Source organism: Rhynchophorus ferrugineus, unplaced genomic scaffold (genome assembly GCF_030347505.1).
Source record: "Rhynchophorus ferrugineus isolate W39M unplaced genomic scaffold, kcgeb_rfMv2 rfM1, whole genome shotgun sequence".
In the NCBI taxonomy this organism is placed as follows: domain Eukaryota; kingdom Metazoa; phylum Arthropoda; class Insecta; order Coleoptera; family Curculionidae; genus Rhynchophorus; species Rhynchophorus ferrugineus.
In genome coordinates, this window is record NW_027472580.1 from 20374948 (window position 1) to 20389963 (window position 15016).

Below are 15016 nucleotides of genomic sequence, written 5' to 3' on the forward strand. Positions count from 1 at the left end.
TACAGAAAAGTAAAAAACATAAAATTCTTTTAGTAAAACAAGTCGGACTAAATCCAAAATCCGCTATATATGCAAGAATTAAGATTAAAACTACATGCAACGACCATACCACGTCGGTCCACCAGTTCCCGTTCGATCACTGAAGTTAAGCGACGTCGGGCGCGGTTAGTACTTGGATGGGTGACCGCTTGGGAACCCCGCGTGTCGTTGTTTTTTTCTTTTTGAACAAAGTCGGTTATTAACAGTCTTAATAAGGGCTTGCATTTTTGTACTTTTTATTTTTTACAGTGGTAGTAAAGATTACAGAAAAGTAAAAAACATAAAATTCTTTTAGTAAAACTAGTCGGACTAAATCCAAAATCCGCTATATATGCGAGAATTAAGATTAAAAGTGCATGCAACGACCATACCACGTCGGTCCACCAGTTCCCGTTCGATCACTGAAGTTAAGCGACGTCGGGCGCGGTTAGTACTTGGATGGGTGACCGCTTGGGAACCCCGCGTGTCGTTGTTTTTTTCTTTTTGAACAAAGTCGGCGTTAATAAGGGCTTGCTTTTTTGAATTTTTTATCTTTTACAGTGGTAGAAAAGATTACATAAAAGTAAAAAACGTAAAATTTATCTAATTAAACAAGTCGGACTAAATCCAAAATCCGCTATATATGCAAGAATTAAGATTAAAAGTGCATGCAACGACCATACCACGTCGGTCCACCAGTTCCCGTTCGATCACTGAAGTTAAGCGACGTCGGGCGCGGTTAGTACTTGGATGGGTGACCGCTTGGGAACCCCGCGTGTCGTTGTTTTTTTCTTTTTGAACAAAGTCGGCGTTAATAAGGGCTTGCTTTTTTGTACTTTTTATCTTTTACAGTGGTAGTAAAGATTACAGAAAAGTAAAAAACATAAAATTCTTTTAGTAAAACAAGTCGGACTAAATCCAAAATCCGCTATATATGCAAGAATTAAGATTAAAACTACATGCAACGACCATACCACGTCGGTCCACCAGTTCCCGTTCGATCACTGAAGTTAAGCGACGTCGGGCGCGGTTAGTACTTGGATGGGTGACCGCTTGGGAACCCCGCGTGTCGTTGTTTTTTTCTTTTTGAACAAAGTCGGCGTTAATAAGGGCTTGCTTTTTTGTACTTTTTATCTTTTACAGTGGTAGTAAAAATTACAGAAAAGTAAAAAATGTAAAACTCCTCTAATAAAACAAGTCGGACTAAATCCAAAAAGACGCCGTATAAGCATGAATTAAGCTTGAAAGTACATGCAACGACCATACCACGTCGGTCCACCAGTTCCCGTTCGATCACTGAAGTTAAGCGACGTCGGGCGCGGTTAGTACTTGGATGGGTGACCGCTTGGGAACCCCGCGTGTCGTTGTTTTTTTCTTTTTGAACAAAGTCGGTTATTAACAGCCTTAATGAGGGCTTGCATTTTTGTACTTTTTATTTTTTACAGTGGTAGTAAAGATTACAGAAAAGTAAAAAACATAAAATTCTTTTAGTAAAACAAGTCGGACTAAATCCAAAATCCGCTATATATGCAAGAATTAAGATTAAAACTACATGCAACGACCATACCACGTCGGTCCACCAGTTCCCGTTCGATCACTGAAGTTAAGCGACGTCGGGCGCGGTTAGTACTTGGATGGGTGACCGCTTGGGAACCCCGCGTGTCGTTGTTTTTTTCTTTTTGAACAAAGTCGGTTATTAACAGTCTTAATAAGGGCTTGCATTTTTGTACTTTTTATTTTTTACAGTGGTAGTAAAGATTACAGAAAAGTAAAAAACATAAAATTCTTTTAGTAAAACTAGTCGGACTAAATCCAAAATCCGCTATATATGCGAGAATTAAGATTAAAAGTGCATGCAACGACCATACCACGTCGGTCCACCAGTTCCCGTTCGATCACTGAAGTTAAGCGACGTCGGGCGCGGTTAGTACTTGGATGGGTGACCGCTTGGGAACCCCGCGTGTCGTTGTTTTTTTCTTTTTGAACAAAGTCGGCGTTAATAAGGGCTTGCTTTTTTGAATTTTTTATCTTTTACAGTGGTAGAAAAGATTACATAAAAGTAAAAAACGTAAAATTTATCTAATTAAACAAGTCGGACTAAATCCAAAATCCGCTATATATGCAAGAATTAAGATTAAAAGTGCATGCAACGACCATACCACGTCGGTCCACCAGTTCCCGTTCGATCACTGAAGTTAAGCGACGTCGGGCGCGGTTAGTACTTGGATGGGTGACCGCTTGGGAACCCCGCGTGTCGTTGTTTTTTTCTTTTTGAACAAAGTCGGCGTTAATAAGGGCTTGCTTTTTTGTACTTTTTATCTTTTACAGTGGTAGTAAAAATTACAGAAAAGTAAAAAATGTAAAACTCCTCTAATAAAACAAGTCGGACTAAATCCAAAAAGACGCCGTATAAGCATGAATTAAGATTGAAAGTACATGCAACGACCATACCACGTCGGTCCACCAGTTCCCGTTCGATCACTGAAGTTAAGCGACGTCGGGCGCGGTTAGTACTTGGATGGGTGACCGCTTGGGAACCCCGCGTGTCGTTGTTTTTTTCTTTTTGAACAAAGTCGGTTATTAACAGCCTTAATGAGGGCTTGCATTTTTGTACTTTTTATTTTTTACAGTGGTAGTAAAGATTACAGAAAAGTAAAAAACATAAAATTCTTTTAGTAAAACAAGTCGGACTAAATCCAAAATCCGCTATATATGCAAGAATTAAGATTAAAACTACATGCAACGACCATACCACGTCGGTCCACCAGTTCCCGTTCGATCACTGAAGTTAAGCAACGTCGGGCGCGGTTAGTACTTGGATGGGTGACCGCTTGGGAACCCCGCGTGTCGTTGTTTTTTTCTTTTTGAACAAAGTCGGTTATTAACAGTCTTAATAAGGGCTTGCATTTTTGTACTTTTTATTTTTTACAGTGGTAGTAAAGATTACAGAAAAGTAAAAAACATAAAATTCTTTTAGTAAAACTAGTCGGACTAAATCCAAAATCCGCTATATATGCGAGAATTAAGATTAAAAGTGCATGCAACGACCATACCACGTCGGTCCACCAGTTCCCGTTCGATCACTGAAGTTAAGCGACGTCGGGCGCGGTTAGTACTTGGATGGGTGACCGCTTGGGAACCCCGCGTGTCGTTGTTTTTTTCTTTTTGAACAAAGTCGGCGTTAATAAGGGCTTGCTTTTTTGAATTTTTTATCTTTTACAGTGGTAGAAAAGATTACATAAAAGTAAAAAACGTAAAATTTATCTAATTAAACAAGTCGGACTAAATCCAAAAAGACGCCTTATAGATATGAATTAAGCTTGACGTACATGCAACGACCATACCACGTCGGTCCACGAGTTCCCGTTCGATCACTGAAGTTAAGCGACGTCGGGCGCGGTTAGTACTTGGATGGGTGACCGCTTGGGAACCCCGCGTGTCGTTGTTTTTTTCTTTTTGAACAAAGTCGGCGTTAATAAGGGCTTGCTTTTTTGAATTTTTTATCTTTTACAGTGGTAGAAAAGATTACATAAAAGTAAAAAACGTAAAATTTATCTAATTAAACAAGTCGGACTAAATCCAAAATCCGCTATATATGCAAGAATTAAGATTAAAAGTGCATGCAACGACCATACCACGTCGGTCCACCAGTTCCGGTTCGATCACTGAAGTTAAGCGACGTCGGGCGCGGTTAGTACTTGGATGGGTGACCGCTTGGGAACCCCGCGTGTCGTTGTTTTTTTCTTTTTGAACAAAGTCGGCGTTAATAAGGGCTTGCTTTTTTGAATTTTTTATCTTTTACAGTGGTAGAAAAGATTACATAAAAGTAAAAAACGTAAAATTTATCTAATTAAACAAGTCGGACTAAATCCAATATCCGCTATATATGCAAGAATTAAGATTAAAAGTGCATGCAACGACCATACCACGTCGGTCCACCAGTTCCCGTTCGATCACTGAAGTTAAGCGACGTCGGGCGCGGTTAGTACTTGGATGGGTGACCGCTTGGGAACCCCGCGTGTCGTTGTTTTTTTCTTTTTGAACAAAGTCGGCGTTAATAAGGGCTTGCTTTTTTGTACTTTTTATCTTTTACAGTGGTAGTAAAGATTACAGAAAAGTAAAAAACATAAAATTCTTTTAGTAAAACAAGTCGGACTAAATCCAAAATCCGCTATATATGCAAGAATTAAGCTTGAAAGTACATGCAACGACCATACCACGTCGGTCCACCAGTTCCCGTTCGATCACTGAAGTTAAGCGACGTCGGGCGCGGTTAGTACTTGGATGGGTGACCGCTTGGGAACCCCGCGTGTCGTTGTTTTTTTCTTTTTGAACAAAGTCGGTTATTAACAGTCTTAATGAGGGCTTGCATTTTTGTACTTTTTATTTTTTACAGTGGTAGTAAAGATTACAGAAAAGTAAAAAACATAAAATTCTTTTAGTAAAACAAGTCGGACTAAATCCAAAATCCGCTATATATGCAAGAATTAAGATTAAAACTACATGCAACGACCATACCACGTCGGTCCACCAGTTCCCGTTCGATCACTGAAGTTAAGCGACGTCGGGCGCGGTTAGTACTTGGATGGGTGACCGCTTGGGAACCCCGCGTGTCGTTGTTTTTTTCTTTTTGAACAAAGTCGGTTATTAACAGTCTTAATAAGGGCTTGCATTTTTGTACTTTTTATTTTTTACAGTGGTAGTAAAGATTACAGAAAAGTAAAAAACATAAAATTCTTTTAGTAAAACTAGTCGGACTAAATCCAAAATCCGCTATATATGCGAGAATTAAGATTAAAAGTGCATGCAACGACCATACCACGTCGGTCCACCAGTTCCCGTTCGATCACTGAAGTTAAGCGACGTCGGGCGCGGTTAGTACTTGGATGGGTGACCGCTTGGGAACCCCGCGTGTCGTTGTTTTTTTCTTTTTGAACAAAGTCGGCGTTAATAAGGGCTTGCTTTTTTGAATTTTTTATCTTTTACAGTGGTAGAAAAGATTACATAAAAGTAAAAAACGTAAAATTTATCTAATTAAACAAGTCGGACTAAATCCAAAATCCGCTATATATGCAAGAATTAAGATTAAAAGTGCATGCAACGACCATACCACGTCGGTCCACCAGTTCCCGTTCGATCACTGAAGTTAAGCGACGTCGGGCGCGGTTAGTACTTGGATGGGTGACCGCTTGGGAACCCCGCGTGTCGTTGTTTTTTTCTTTTTGAACAAAGTCGGCGTTAATAAGGGCTTGCTTTTTTGAATTTTTTATCTTTTACAGTGGTAGAAAAGATTACATAAAAGTAAAAAACGTAAAATTTATCTAATTAAACAAGTCGGACTAAATCCAATATCCGCTATATATGCAAGAATTAAGATTAAAAGTGCATGCAACGACCATACCACGTCGGTCCACCAGTTCCCGTTCGATCACTGAAGTTAAGCGACGTCGGGCGCGGTTAGTACTTGGATGGGTGACCGCTTGGGAACCCCGCGTGTCGTTGTTTTTTTCTTTTTGAACAAAGTCGGCGTTAATAAGGGCTTGCTTTTTTGTACTTTTTATCTTTTACAGTGGTAGTAAAAATTACAGAAAAGTAAAAAATGTAAAACTCCTTTAATAAAACAAGTCGGACTAAATCCAAAAAGACGCCGTATAAGCATGAATTAAGCTTGAAAGTACATGCAACGACCATACCACGTCGGTCCACCAGTTCCCGTTCGATCACTGAAGTTAAGCGACGTCGGGCGCGGTTAGTACTTGGATGGGTGACCGCTTGGGAACCCCGCGTGTCGTTGTTTTTTTCTTTTTGAACAAAGTCGGCGTTAATAAGGGCTTGCTTTTTTGTACTTTTTATCTTTTACAGTGGTAGTAAAAATTACAGAAAAGTAAAAAATGTAAAACTCCTTTAATAAAACAAGTCGGACTAAATCCAAAAAGACGCCGTATAAGCATGAATTAAGCTTGAAAGTACATGCAACGACCATACCACGTCGGTCCACCAGTTCCCGTTCGATCACTGAAGTTAAGCGACGTCGGGCGCGGTTAGTACTTGGATGGGTGACCGCTTGGGAACCCCGCGTGTCGTTGTTTTTTTCTTTTTGAACAAAGTCGGCGTTAATAAGGGCTTGCTTTTTTGTACTTTTTATCTTTTACAGTGGTAGTAAAGATTACAGAAAAGTAAAAAAAATAAAATTCTTTTAGTAAAACAAGTCGGACTAAATCCAAAATCCGCTATATATGCAAGAATTAAGATTAAAACTACATGCAACGACCATACCACGTCGGTCCACCAGTTCCCGTTCGATCACTGAAGTTAAGCGACGTCGGGCGCGGTTAGTACTTGGATGGGTGACCGCTTGGGAACCCCGCGTGTCGTTGTTTTTTTCTTTTTGAACAAAGTCGGCGTTAATAAGGGCTTGCTTTTTTGTACTTTTTATCTTTTACAGTGGTAGTAAAGATTACAGAAAAGTAAAAAACATAAAATTCTTTTAGTAAAACAAGTCGGACTAAATCCAAAATCCGCTATATATGCAAGAATTAAGATTAAAACTACATGCAACGACCATACCACGTCGGTCCACCAGTTCCCGTTCGATCACTGAAGTTAAGCGACGTCGGGCGCGGTTAGTACTTGGATGGGTGACCGCTTGGGAACCCCGCGTGTCGTTGTTTTTTTCTTTTTGAACAAAGTCGGCGTTAATAAGGGCTTGCTTTTTTGTACTTTTTATCTTTTACAGTGGTAGTAAAGATTACAGAAAAGTAAAAAACATAAAATTCTTTTAGTAAAACAAGTCGGACTAAATCCAAAATCCGCTATATATGCAAGAATTAAGCTTGAAAGTACATGCAACGACCATACCACGTCGGTCCACCAGTTCCCGTTCGATCACTGAAGTTAAGCGACGTCGGGCGCGGTTAGTACTTGGATGGGTGACCGCTTGGGAACCCCGCGTGTCGTTGTTTTTTTCTTTTTGAACAAAGTCGGTTATTAACAGTCTTAATGAGGGCTTGCATTTTTGTACTTTTTATTTTTTACAGTGGTAGTAAAGATTACAGAAAAGTAAAAAACATAAAATTCTTTTAGTAAAACAAGTCGGACTAAATCCAAAATCCGCTATATATGCAAGAATTAAGATTAAAACTACATGCAACGACCATACCACGTCGGTCCACAAGTTCCCGTTCGATCACTGAAGTTAAGCGACGTCGGGCGCGGTTAGTACTTGGATGGGTGACCGCTTGGGAACCCCGCGTGTCGTTGTTTTTTTCTTTTTGAACAAAGTCGGTTATTAACAGTCTTAATAAGGGCTTGCATTTTTGTACTTTTTATTTTTTACAGTGGTAGTAAAGATTACAGAAAAGTAAAAAACATAAAATTCTTTTAGTAAAACTAGTCGGACTAAATCCAAAATCCGCTATATATGCGAGAATTAAGATTAAAAGTGCATGCAACGACCATACCACGTCGGTCCACCAGTTCCCGTTCGATCACTGAAGTTAAGCGACGTCGGGCGCGGTTAGTACTTGGATGGGTGACCGCTTGGGAACCCCGCGTGTCGTTGTTTTTTTCTTTTTGAACAAAGTCGGCGTTAATAAGGGCTTGCTTTTTTGTACTTTTTATCTTTTACAGTGGTAGTAAAGATTACAGAAAAGTAAAAAACATAAAATTCTTTTAGTAAAACAAGTCGGACTAAATCCAAAATCCGCTATATATGCAAGAATTAAGATTAAAACTACATGCAACGACCATACCACGTCGGTCCACCAGTTCCCGTTCGATCACTGAAGTTAAGCGACGTCGGGCGCGGTTAGTACTTGGATGGGTGACCGCTTGGGAACCCCGCGTGTCGTTGTTTTTTTCTTTTTGAACAAAGTCGGCGTTAATAAGGGCTTGCTTTTTTGTACTTTTTATCTTTTACAGTGGTAGTAAAAATTACAGAAAAGTAAAAAATGTAAAACTCCTTTAATAAAACAAGTCGGACTAAATCCAAAAAGACGCCGTATAAGCATGAATTAAGCTTGAAAGTACATGCAACGACCATACCACGTCGGTCCACCAGTTCCCGTTCGATCACTGCAGTTAAGCGACGTCGGGCGCGGTTAGTACTTGGATGGGTGACCGCTTGGGAACCCCGCGTGTCGTTGTTTTTTTCTTTTTGAACAAAGTCGGTTATTAACAGTCTTAATGAGGGCTTGCATTTTTGTACTTTTTATTTTTTACAGTGGTAGTAAAGATTACAGAAAAGTAAAAAACATAAAATTCTTTTAGTAAAACAAGTCGGACTAAATCCAAAATCCGCTATATATGCAAGAATTAAGATTAAAACTACATGCAACGACCATACCACGTCGGTCCACCAGTTCCCGTTCGATCACTGAAGTTAAGCGACGTCGGGCGCGGTTAGTACTTGGATGGGTGACCGCTTGGGAACCCCGCGTGTCGTTGTTTTTTTCTTTTTGAACAAAGTCGGTTATTAACAGTCTTAATAAGGGCTTGCATTTTTGTACTTTTTATTTTTTACAGTGGTAGTAAAGATTACAGAAAAGTAAAAAACATAAAATTCTTTTAGTAAAACTAGTCGGACTAAATCCAAAATCCGCTATATATGCGAGAATTAAGATTAAAAGTGCATGCAACGACCATACCACGTCGGTCCACCAGTTCCCGTTCGATCACTGAAGTTAAGCGACGTCGGGCGCGGTTAGTACTTGGATGGGTGACCGCTTGGGAACCCCGCGTGTCGTTGTTTTTTTCTTTTTGAACAAAGTCGGCGTTAATAAGGGCTTGCTTTTTTGAATTTTTTATCTTTTACAGTGGTAGAAAAGATTACATAAAAGTAAAAAACGTAAAATTTATCTAATTAAACAAGTCGGACTAAATCCAAAATCCGCTATATATGCAAGAATTAAGATTAAAAGTGCATGCAACGACCATACCACGTCGGTCCACCAGTTCCCGTTCGATCACTGAAGTTAAGCGACGTCGGGCGCGGTTAGTACTTGGATGGGTGACCGCTTGGGAACCCCGCGTGTCGTTGTTTTTTTCTTTTTGAACAAAGTCGGCGTTAATAAGGGCTTGCTTTTTTGTACTTTTTATCTTTTACAGTGGTAGTAAAAATTACAGAAAAGTAAAAAATGTAAAACTCCTCTAATAAAACAAGTCGGACTAAATCCAAAAAGACGCCGTATAAGCATGAATTAAGCTTGAAAGTACATGCAACGACCATACCACGTCGGTCCACCAGTTCCCGTTCGATCACTGAAGTTAAGCGACGTCGGGCGCGGTTAGTACTTGGATGGGTGACCGCTTGGGAACCCCGCGTGTCGTTGTTTTTTTCTTTTTGAACAAAGTCGGTTATTAACAGCCTTAATGAGGGCTTGCATTTTTGTACTTTTTATTTTTTACAGTGGTAGTAAAGATTACAGAAAAGTAAAAAACATAAAATTCTTTTAGTAAAACAAGTCGGACTAAATCCAAAATCCGCTATATATGCAAGAATTAAGATTAAAACTACATGCAACGACCATACCACGTCGGTCCACCAGTTCCCGTTCGATCACTGAAGTTAAGCAACGTCGGGCGCGGTTAGTACTTGGATGGGTGACCGCTTGGGAACCCCGCGTGTCGTTGTTTTTTTCTTTTTGAACAAAGTCGGTTATTAACAGTCTTAATAAGGGCTTGCATTTTTGTACTTTTTATTTTTTACAGTGGTAGTAAAGATTACAGAAAAGTAAAAAACATAAAATTCTTTTAGTAAAACTAGTCGGACTAAATCCAAAATCCGCTATATATGCGAGAATTAAGATTAAAAGTGCATGCAACGACCATACCACGTCGGTCCACCAGTTCCCGTTCGATCACTGAAGTTAAGCGACGTCGGGCGCGGTTAGTACTTGGATGGGTGACCGCTTGGGAACCCCGCGTGTCGTTGTTTTTTTCTTTTTGAACAAAGTCGGCGTTAATAAGGGCTTGCTTTTTTGAATTTTTTATCTTTTACAGTGGTAGAAAAGATTACATAAAAGTAAAAAACGTAAAATTTATCTAATTAAACAAGTCGGACTAAATCCAAAATCCGCTATATATGCAAGAATTAAGATTAAAAGTGCATGCAACGACCATACCACGTCGGTCCACCAGTTCCCGTTCGATCACTGAAGTTAAGCGACGTCGGGCGCGGTTAGTACTTGGATGGGTGACCGCTTGGGAACCCCGCGTGTCGTTGTTTTTTTCTTTTTGAACAAAGTCGGTTATTAACAGTCTTAATAAGGGCTTGCATTTTTGTACTTTTTATTTTTTACAGTGGTAGTAAAGATTACAGAAAAGTAAAAAACATAAAATTCTTTTAGTAAAACAAGTCGGACTAAATCCAAAATCCGCTATATATGCGAGAATTAAGATTAAAAGTGCATGCAACGACCATACCACGTCGGTCCACCAGTTCCCGTTCGATCACTGAAGTTAAGCGACGTCGGGCGCGGTTAGTACTTGGATGGGTGACCGCTTGGGAACCCCGCGTGTCGTTGTTTTTTTCTTTTTGAACAAAGTCGGCGTTAATAAGGGCTTGCTTTTTTGTACTTTTTATCTTTTACAGTGGTAGTAAAGATTACAGAAAAGTAAAAAACATAAAATTCTTTTAGTAAAACAAGTCGGACTAAATCCAAAATCCGCTATATATGCAAGAATTAAGATTAAAACTACATGCAACGACCATACCACGTCGGTCCACCAGTTCCCGTTCGATCACTGAAGTTAAGCGACGTCGGGCGCGGTTAGTACTTGGATGGGTGACCGCTTGGGAACCCCGCGTGTCGTTGTTTTTTTCTTTTTGAACAAAGTCGGCGTTAATAAGGGCTTGCTTTTTTGTACTTTTTATCTTTTACAGTGGTAGTAAAAATTACAGAAAAGTAAAAAATGTAAAACTCCTTTAATAAAACAAGTCGGACTAAATCCAAAAAGACGCCGTATAAGCATGAATTAAGCTTGAAAGTACATGCAACGACCATACCACGTCGGTCCACCAGTTCCCGTTCGATCACTGAAGTTAAGCGACGTCGGGCGCGGTTAGTACTTGGATGGGTGACCGCTTGGGAACCCCGCGTGTCGTTGTTTTTTTCTTTTTGAACAAAGTCGGTTATTAACAGTCTTAATGAGGGCTTGCATTTTTGTACTTTTTATTTTTTACAGTGGTAGTAAAGATTACAGAAAAGTAAAAAACATAAAATTCTTTTAGTAAAACAAGTCGGACTAAATCCAAAATCCGCTATATATGCAAGAATTAAGATTAAAACTACATGCAACGACCATACCACGTCGGTCCACCAGTTCCCGTTCGATCACTGAAGTTAAGCGACGTCGGGCGCGGTTAGTACTTGGATGGGTGACCGCTTGGGAACCCCGCGTGTCGTTGTTTTTTTCTTTTTGAACAAAGTCGGTTATTAACAGTCTTAATAAGGGCTTGCATTTTTGTACTTTTTATTTTTTACAGTGGTAGTAAAGATTACAGAAAAGTAAAAAACATAAAATTCTTTTAGTAAAACTAGTCGGACTAAATCCAAAATCCGCTATATATGCGAGAATTAAGATTAAAAGTGCATGCAACGACCATACCACGTCGGTCCACCAGTTCCCGTTCGATCACTGAAGTTAAGCGACGTCGGGCGCGGTTAGTACTTGGATGGGTGACCGCTTGGGAACCCCGCGTGTCGTTGTTTTTTTCTTTTTGAACAAAGTCGGCGTTAATAAGGGCTTGCTTTTTTGAATTTTTTATCTTTTACAGTGGTAGAAAAGATTACATAAAAGTAAAAAACGTAAAATTTATCTAATTAAACAAGTCGGACTAAATCCAAAATCCGCTATATATGCAAGAATTAAGATTAAAAGTGCATGCAACGACCATACCACGTCGGTCCACCAGTTCCCGTTCGATCACTGAAGTTAAGCGACGTCGGGCGCGGTTAGTACTTGGATGGGTGACCGCTTGGGAACCCCGCGTGTCGTTGTTTTTTTCTTTTTGAACAAAGTCGGCGTTAATAAGGGCTTGCTTTTTTGTACTTTTTATCTTTTACAGTGGTAGTAAAAATTACAGAAAAGTAAAAAATGTAAAACTCCTCTAATAAAACAAGTCGGACTAAATCCAAAAAGACGCCGTATAAGCATGAATTAAGCTTGAAAGTACATGCAACGACCATACCACGTCGGTCCACCAGTTCCCGTTCGATCACTGAAGTTAAGCGACGTCGGGCGCGGTTAGTACTTGGATGGGTGACCGCTTGGGAACCCCGCGTGTCGTTGTTTTTTTCTTTTTGAACAAAGTCGGTTATTAACAGCCTTAATGAGGGCTTGCATTTTTGTACTTTTTATTTTTTACAGTGGTAGTAAAGATTACAGAAAAGTAAAAAACATAAAATTCTTTTAGTAAAACAAGTCGGACTAAATCCAAAATCCGCTATATATGCAAGAATTAAGATTAAAACTACATGCAACGACCATACCACGTCGGTCCACCAGTTCCCGTTCGATCACTGAAGTTAAGCAACGTCGGGCGCGGTTAGTACTTGGATGGGTGACCGCTTGGGAACCCCGCGTGTCGTTGTTTTTTTCTTTTTGAACAAAGTCGGTTATTAACAGTCTTAATAAGGGCTTGCATTTTTGTACTTTTTATTTTTTACAGTGGTAGTAAAGATTACAGAAAAGTAAAAAACATAAAATTCTTTTAGTAAAACTAGTCGGACTAAATCCAAAATCCGCTATATATGCGAGAATTAAGATTAAAAGTGCATGCAACGACCATACCACGTCGGTCCACCAGTTCCCGTTCGATCACTGAAGTTAAGCGACGTCGGGCGCGGTTAGTACTTGGATGGGTGACCGCTTGGGAACCCCGCGTGTCGTTGTTTTTTTCTTTTTGAACAAAGTCGGCGTTAATAAGGGCTTGCTTTTTTGAATTTTTTATCTTTTACAGTGGTAGAAAAGATTACATAAAAGTAAAAAACGTAAAATTTATCTAATTAAACAAGTCGGACTAAATCCAAAAAGACGCCTTATAGATATGAATTAAGCTTGACGTACATGCAACGACCATACCACGTCGGTCCACGAGTTCCCGTTCGATCACTGAAGTTAAGCGACGTCGGGCGCGGTTAGTACTTGGATGGGTGACCGCTTGGGAACCCCGCGTGTCGTTGTTTTTTTCTTTTTGAACAAAGTCGGCGTTAATAAGGGCTTGCTTTTTTGAATTTTTTATCTTTTACAGTGGTAGAAAAGATTACATAAAAGTAAAAAACGTAAAATTTATCTAATTAAACAAGTCGGACTAAATCCAAAATCCGCTATATATGCAAGAATTAAGATTAAAAGTGCATGCAACGACCATACCACGTCGGTCCACCAGTTCCCGTTCGATCACTGAAGTTAAGCGACGTCGGGCGCGGTTAGTACTTGGATGGGTGACCGCTTGGGAACCCCGCGTGTCGTTGTTTTTTTCTTTTTGAACAAAGTCGGCGTTAATAAGGGCTTGCTTTTTTGAATTTTTTATCTTTTACAGTGGTAGAAAAGATTACATAAAAGTAAAAAACGTAAAATTTATCTAATTAAACAAGTCGGACTAAATCCAATATCCGCTATATATGCAAGAATTAAGATTAAAAGTGCATGCAACGACCATACCACGTCGGTCCACCAGTTCCCGTTCGATCACTGAAGTTAAGCGACGTCGGGCGCGGTTAGTACTTGGATGGGTGACCGCTTGGGAACCCCGCGTGTCGTTGTTTTCTTCTTTTTGAACAAAGTCGGCGTTAATAAGGGCTTGCTTTTTTGTACTTTTTATCTTTTACAGTGGTAGTAAAGATTACAGAAAAGTAAAAAACATAAAATTCTTTTAGTAAAACAAGTCGGACTAAATCCAAAATCCGCTATATATGCAAGAATTAAGATTAAAACTACATGCAACGACCATACCACGTCGGTCCACCAGTTCCCGTTCGATCACTGAAGTTAAGCGACGTCGGGCGCGGTTAGTACTTGGATGGGTGACCGCTTGGGAACCCCGCGTGTCGTTGTTTTTTTCTTTTTGAACAAAGTCGGCGTTAATAAGGGCTTGCTTTTTTGTACTTTTTATCTTTTACAGTGGTAGTAAAGATTACAGAAAAGTAAAAAACATAAAATTCTTTTAGTAAAACAAGTCGGACTAAATCCAAAATCCGCTATATATGCAAGAATTAAGCTTGAAAGTACATGCAACGACCATACCACGTCGGTCCACCAGTTCCCGTTCGATCACTGAAGTTAAGCGACGTCGGGCGCGGTTAGTACTTGGATGGGTGACCGCTTGGGAACCCCGCGTGTCGTTGTTTTTTTCTTTTTGAACAAAGTCGGTTATTAACAGTCTTAATGAGGGCTTGCATTTTTGTACTTTTTATTTTTTACAGTGGTAGTAAAGATTACAGAAAAGTAAAAAACATAAAATTCTTTTAGTAAAACAAGTCGGACTAAATCCAAAATCCGCTATATATGCAAGAATTAAGATTAAAACTACATGCAACGACCATACCACGTCGGTCCACCAGTTCCCGTTCGATCACTGAAGTTAAGCGACGTCGGGCGCGGTTAGTACTTGGATGGGTGACCGCTTGGGAACCCCGCGTGTCGTTGTTTTTTTCTTTTTGAACAAAGTCGGCGTTAATAAGGGCTTGCTTTTTTGTACTTTTTATCTTTTACAGTGGTAGTAAAGATTACAGAAAAGTAAAAAACATAAAATTCTTTTAGTAAAACAAGTCGGACTAAATCCAAAATCCGCTATATATGCAAGAATTAAGATTAAAACTACATGCAACGACCATACCACGTCGGTCCACCAGTTCCCGTTCGATCACTGAAGTTAAGCGACGTCGGGCGCGGTTAGTACTTGGATGGGTGACCGCTTGGGAACCCCGCGTGTCGTTGTTTTTTTCTTTTTGAACAAAGTCGGCGTTAATAAGGGCTTGCTTTTTTGTACTTTTTA

At 39.8% G+C, this 15016-nt stretch overlaps 50 non-coding genes and 1 pseudogene across 50 annotated transcripts; all 51 read left to right on the plus strand.

Moving 5' to 3' along the window:
- The first annotated feature begins 95 nt into the window (after positions 1-95).
- Positions 96-213, plus strand: LOC143189176 (5S ribosomal RNA). The gene has a single exon (XR_013003655.1). It is a non-coding gene; the product is annotated as a 5S ribosomal RNA (ribosomal RNA).
- A 183-nt stretch (positions 214-396) lies between these two features.
- LOC143189177 (5S ribosomal RNA) lies at positions 397-514 on the plus strand. Its single transcript, XR_013003656.1, has one exon. It is a non-coding gene; the product is annotated as a 5S ribosomal RNA (ribosomal RNA).
- Positions 515-687: 173 nt separating this feature from the next.
- LOC143189179 (5S ribosomal RNA) lies at positions 688-805 on the plus strand. Its single transcript, XR_013003657.1, has one exon. It is a non-coding gene; the product is annotated as a 5S ribosomal RNA (ribosomal RNA).
- Positions 806-978: 173 nt separating this feature from the next.
- Positions 979-1096, plus strand: LOC143189181 (5S ribosomal RNA). The gene has a single exon (XR_013003659.1). It is a non-coding gene; the product is annotated as a 5S ribosomal RNA (ribosomal RNA).
- A 174-nt stretch (positions 1097-1270) lies between these two features.
- Positions 1271-1388, plus strand: LOC143189182 (5S ribosomal RNA). The gene has a single exon (XR_013003660.1). It is a non-coding gene; the product is annotated as a 5S ribosomal RNA (ribosomal RNA).
- Positions 1389-1571: 183 nt separating this feature from the next.
- On the plus strand, positions 1572-1689 carry LOC143189183 (5S ribosomal RNA). The gene has a single exon (XR_013003661.1). It is a non-coding gene; the product is annotated as a 5S ribosomal RNA (ribosomal RNA).
- A 183-nt stretch (positions 1690-1872) lies between these two features.
- Positions 1873-1990, plus strand: LOC143189184 (5S ribosomal RNA). The gene has a single exon (XR_013003662.1). It is a non-coding gene; the product is annotated as a 5S ribosomal RNA (ribosomal RNA).
- Positions 1991-2163: 173 nt separating this feature from the next.
- On the plus strand, positions 2164-2281 carry LOC143189185 (5S ribosomal RNA). The gene has a single exon (XR_013003663.1). It is a non-coding gene; the product is annotated as a 5S ribosomal RNA (ribosomal RNA).
- Positions 2282-2455: 174 nt separating this feature from the next.
- LOC143189186 (5S ribosomal RNA) lies at positions 2456-2573 on the plus strand. Its single transcript, XR_013003664.1, has one exon. It is a non-coding gene; the product is annotated as a 5S ribosomal RNA (ribosomal RNA).
- A 183-nt stretch (positions 2574-2756) lies between these two features.
- Positions 2757-2874, plus strand: LOC143189326 (5S ribosomal RNA). Its single transcript, XR_013003799.1, has one exon. It is a non-coding gene; the product is annotated as a 5S ribosomal RNA (ribosomal RNA).
- Positions 2875-3057: 183 nt separating this feature from the next.
- LOC143189187 (5S ribosomal RNA) lies at positions 3058-3175 on the plus strand. Its single transcript, XR_013003665.1, has one exon. It is a non-coding gene; the product is annotated as a 5S ribosomal RNA (ribosomal RNA).
- Positions 3176-3348: 173 nt separating this feature from the next.
- Positions 3349-3466, plus strand: LOC143189318 (5S ribosomal RNA). The gene has a single exon (XR_013003791.1). It is a non-coding gene; the product is annotated as a 5S ribosomal RNA (ribosomal RNA).
- Positions 3467-3639: 173 nt separating this feature from the next.
- Positions 3640-3757, plus strand: LOC143189339 (uncharacterized; annotated as a pseudogene).
- A 173-nt stretch (positions 3758-3930) lies between these two features.
- On the plus strand, positions 3931-4048 carry LOC143189188 (5S ribosomal RNA). Its single transcript, XR_013003666.1, has one exon. It is a non-coding gene; the product is annotated as a 5S ribosomal RNA (ribosomal RNA).
- Positions 4049-4221: 173 nt separating this feature from the next.
- On the plus strand, positions 4222-4339 carry LOC143189189 (5S ribosomal RNA). Its single transcript, XR_013003667.1, has one exon. It is a non-coding gene; the product is annotated as a 5S ribosomal RNA (ribosomal RNA).
- A 183-nt stretch (positions 4340-4522) lies between these two features.
- LOC143189190 (5S ribosomal RNA) lies at positions 4523-4640 on the plus strand. Its single transcript, XR_013003668.1, has one exon. It is a non-coding gene; the product is annotated as a 5S ribosomal RNA (ribosomal RNA).
- A 183-nt stretch (positions 4641-4823) lies between these two features.
- On the plus strand, positions 4824-4941 carry LOC143189192 (5S ribosomal RNA). Its single transcript, XR_013003670.1, has one exon. It is a non-coding gene; the product is annotated as a 5S ribosomal RNA (ribosomal RNA).
- Positions 4942-5114: 173 nt separating this feature from the next.
- On the plus strand, positions 5115-5232 carry LOC143189193 (5S ribosomal RNA). Its single transcript, XR_013003671.1, has one exon. It is a non-coding gene; the product is annotated as a 5S ribosomal RNA (ribosomal RNA).
- Positions 5233-5405: 173 nt separating this feature from the next.
- LOC143189195 (5S ribosomal RNA) lies at positions 5406-5523 on the plus strand. Its single transcript, XR_013003672.1, has one exon. It is a non-coding gene; the product is annotated as a 5S ribosomal RNA (ribosomal RNA).
- A 174-nt stretch (positions 5524-5697) lies between these two features.
- On the plus strand, positions 5698-5815 carry LOC143189196 (5S ribosomal RNA). Its single transcript, XR_013003673.1, has one exon. It is a non-coding gene; the product is annotated as a 5S ribosomal RNA (ribosomal RNA).
- Positions 5816-5989: 174 nt separating this feature from the next.
- Positions 5990-6107, plus strand: LOC143189197 (5S ribosomal RNA). The gene has a single exon (XR_013003674.1). It is a non-coding gene; the product is annotated as a 5S ribosomal RNA (ribosomal RNA).
- A 173-nt stretch (positions 6108-6280) lies between these two features.
- Positions 6281-6398, plus strand: LOC143189198 (5S ribosomal RNA). Its single transcript, XR_013003675.1, has one exon. It is a non-coding gene; the product is annotated as a 5S ribosomal RNA (ribosomal RNA).
- Positions 6399-6571: 173 nt separating this feature from the next.
- On the plus strand, positions 6572-6689 carry LOC143189199 (5S ribosomal RNA). Its single transcript, XR_013003676.1, has one exon. It is a non-coding gene; the product is annotated as a 5S ribosomal RNA (ribosomal RNA).
- A 173-nt stretch (positions 6690-6862) lies between these two features.
- Positions 6863-6980, plus strand: LOC143189200 (5S ribosomal RNA). The gene has a single exon (XR_013003677.1). It is a non-coding gene; the product is annotated as a 5S ribosomal RNA (ribosomal RNA).
- Positions 6981-7163: 183 nt separating this feature from the next.
- Positions 7164-7281, plus strand: LOC143189336 (5S ribosomal RNA). Its single transcript, XR_013003808.1, has one exon. It is a non-coding gene; the product is annotated as a 5S ribosomal RNA (ribosomal RNA).
- Positions 7282-7464: 183 nt separating this feature from the next.
- On the plus strand, positions 7465-7582 carry LOC143189201 (5S ribosomal RNA). Its single transcript, XR_013003678.1, has one exon. It is a non-coding gene; the product is annotated as a 5S ribosomal RNA (ribosomal RNA).
- Positions 7583-7755: 173 nt separating this feature from the next.
- On the plus strand, positions 7756-7873 carry LOC143189202 (5S ribosomal RNA). Its single transcript, XR_013003679.1, has one exon. It is a non-coding gene; the product is annotated as a 5S ribosomal RNA (ribosomal RNA).
- Positions 7874-8047: 174 nt separating this feature from the next.
- On the plus strand, positions 8048-8165 carry LOC143189304 (5S ribosomal RNA). Its single transcript, XR_013003777.1, has one exon. It is a non-coding gene; the product is annotated as a 5S ribosomal RNA (ribosomal RNA).
- Positions 8166-8348: 183 nt separating this feature from the next.
- On the plus strand, positions 8349-8466 carry LOC143189204 (5S ribosomal RNA). Its single transcript, XR_013003681.1, has one exon. It is a non-coding gene; the product is annotated as a 5S ribosomal RNA (ribosomal RNA).
- A 183-nt stretch (positions 8467-8649) lies between these two features.
- On the plus strand, positions 8650-8767 carry LOC143189205 (5S ribosomal RNA). Its single transcript, XR_013003682.1, has one exon. It is a non-coding gene; the product is annotated as a 5S ribosomal RNA (ribosomal RNA).
- Positions 8768-8940: 173 nt separating this feature from the next.
- On the plus strand, positions 8941-9058 carry LOC143189206 (5S ribosomal RNA). Its single transcript, XR_013003683.1, has one exon. It is a non-coding gene; the product is annotated as a 5S ribosomal RNA (ribosomal RNA).
- Positions 9059-9232: 174 nt separating this feature from the next.
- LOC143189207 (5S ribosomal RNA) lies at positions 9233-9350 on the plus strand. The gene has a single exon (XR_013003684.1). It is a non-coding gene; the product is annotated as a 5S ribosomal RNA (ribosomal RNA).
- A 183-nt stretch (positions 9351-9533) lies between these two features.
- Positions 9534-9651, plus strand: LOC143189327 (5S ribosomal RNA). The gene has a single exon (XR_013003800.1). It is a non-coding gene; the product is annotated as a 5S ribosomal RNA (ribosomal RNA).
- A 183-nt stretch (positions 9652-9834) lies between these two features.
- Positions 9835-9952, plus strand: LOC143189208 (5S ribosomal RNA). Its single transcript, XR_013003685.1, has one exon. It is a non-coding gene; the product is annotated as a 5S ribosomal RNA (ribosomal RNA).
- Positions 9953-10125: 173 nt separating this feature from the next.
- LOC143189209 (5S ribosomal RNA) lies at positions 10126-10243 on the plus strand. The gene has a single exon (XR_013003686.1). It is a non-coding gene; the product is annotated as a 5S ribosomal RNA (ribosomal RNA).
- A 183-nt stretch (positions 10244-10426) lies between these two features.
- On the plus strand, positions 10427-10544 carry LOC143189210 (5S ribosomal RNA). The gene has a single exon (XR_013003687.1). It is a non-coding gene; the product is annotated as a 5S ribosomal RNA (ribosomal RNA).
- A 173-nt stretch (positions 10545-10717) lies between these two features.
- LOC143189211 (5S ribosomal RNA) lies at positions 10718-10835 on the plus strand. Its single transcript, XR_013003688.1, has one exon. It is a non-coding gene; the product is annotated as a 5S ribosomal RNA (ribosomal RNA).
- A 174-nt stretch (positions 10836-11009) lies between these two features.
- Positions 11010-11127, plus strand: LOC143189212 (5S ribosomal RNA). Its single transcript, XR_013003689.1, has one exon. It is a non-coding gene; the product is annotated as a 5S ribosomal RNA (ribosomal RNA).
- Positions 11128-11310: 183 nt separating this feature from the next.
- LOC143189213 (5S ribosomal RNA) lies at positions 11311-11428 on the plus strand. Its single transcript, XR_013003690.1, has one exon. It is a non-coding gene; the product is annotated as a 5S ribosomal RNA (ribosomal RNA).
- A 183-nt stretch (positions 11429-11611) lies between these two features.
- LOC143189215 (5S ribosomal RNA) lies at positions 11612-11729 on the plus strand. The gene has a single exon (XR_013003692.1). It is a non-coding gene; the product is annotated as a 5S ribosomal RNA (ribosomal RNA).
- Positions 11730-11902: 173 nt separating this feature from the next.
- LOC143189216 (5S ribosomal RNA) lies at positions 11903-12020 on the plus strand. The gene has a single exon (XR_013003693.1). It is a non-coding gene; the product is annotated as a 5S ribosomal RNA (ribosomal RNA).
- Positions 12021-12194: 174 nt separating this feature from the next.
- LOC143189217 (5S ribosomal RNA) lies at positions 12195-12312 on the plus strand. The gene has a single exon (XR_013003694.1). It is a non-coding gene; the product is annotated as a 5S ribosomal RNA (ribosomal RNA).
- Positions 12313-12495: 183 nt separating this feature from the next.
- On the plus strand, positions 12496-12613 carry LOC143189328 (5S ribosomal RNA). The gene has a single exon (XR_013003801.1). It is a non-coding gene; the product is annotated as a 5S ribosomal RNA (ribosomal RNA).
- A 183-nt stretch (positions 12614-12796) lies between these two features.
- LOC143189218 (5S ribosomal RNA) lies at positions 12797-12914 on the plus strand. The gene has a single exon (XR_013003695.1). It is a non-coding gene; the product is annotated as a 5S ribosomal RNA (ribosomal RNA).
- Positions 12915-13087: 173 nt separating this feature from the next.
- Positions 13088-13205, plus strand: LOC143189320 (5S ribosomal RNA). Its single transcript, XR_013003793.1, has one exon. It is a non-coding gene; the product is annotated as a 5S ribosomal RNA (ribosomal RNA).
- A 173-nt stretch (positions 13206-13378) lies between these two features.
- LOC143189219 (5S ribosomal RNA) lies at positions 13379-13496 on the plus strand. Its single transcript, XR_013003696.1, has one exon. It is a non-coding gene; the product is annotated as a 5S ribosomal RNA (ribosomal RNA).
- Positions 13497-13669: 173 nt separating this feature from the next.
- On the plus strand, positions 13670-13787 carry LOC143189221 (5S ribosomal RNA). The gene has a single exon (XR_013003697.1). It is a non-coding gene; the product is annotated as a 5S ribosomal RNA (ribosomal RNA).
- A 173-nt stretch (positions 13788-13960) lies between these two features.
- On the plus strand, positions 13961-14078 carry LOC143189222 (5S ribosomal RNA). The gene has a single exon (XR_013003698.1). It is a non-coding gene; the product is annotated as a 5S ribosomal RNA (ribosomal RNA).
- A 173-nt stretch (positions 14079-14251) lies between these two features.
- On the plus strand, positions 14252-14369 carry LOC143189223 (5S ribosomal RNA). The gene has a single exon (XR_013003699.1). It is a non-coding gene; the product is annotated as a 5S ribosomal RNA (ribosomal RNA).
- A 183-nt stretch (positions 14370-14552) lies between these two features.
- On the plus strand, positions 14553-14670 carry LOC143189224 (5S ribosomal RNA). Its single transcript, XR_013003700.1, has one exon. It is a non-coding gene; the product is annotated as a 5S ribosomal RNA (ribosomal RNA).
- A 173-nt stretch (positions 14671-14843) lies between these two features.
- Positions 14844-14961, plus strand: LOC143189225 (5S ribosomal RNA). Its single transcript, XR_013003701.1, has one exon. It is a non-coding gene; the product is annotated as a 5S ribosomal RNA (ribosomal RNA).
- The last annotated feature ends 55 nt before the right edge of the window (positions 14962-15016 follow it).